We start from the raw sequence: 205 nt of genomic DNA, 5'->3' as shown, positions 1-205 counted from the left end.
AGCAGGAAGTCCTTGATCTCCTCAATTTTGCGAGGCTGGAACGGAAAAGGGAGACTCAGCGGGGAGGGGGGAACGGCTGGGAAATCCGGTCACGGCTTCTCCCACCGGCGCCCCAGGATCGCTGCTCCCACGGAAGGACCCGCCCCCCGCCCCGAGGCCTCGTTCCTCCCCACAGCCGGGTCGGGGGGAGCCCCCCTCGCTCGGC

The sequence above is a fragment of the Chaetura pelagica genome, unplaced genomic scaffold (genome assembly GCF_000747805.2).
Source record: "Chaetura pelagica isolate M959 unplaced genomic scaffold, ChaPel_1.0 scaffold47, whole genome shotgun sequence".
Taxonomy (NCBI): domain Eukaryota; kingdom Metazoa; phylum Chordata; class Aves; order Apodiformes; family Apodidae; genus Chaetura; species Chaetura pelagica.
This window is presented reverse-complemented; position numbering follows the sequence as displayed.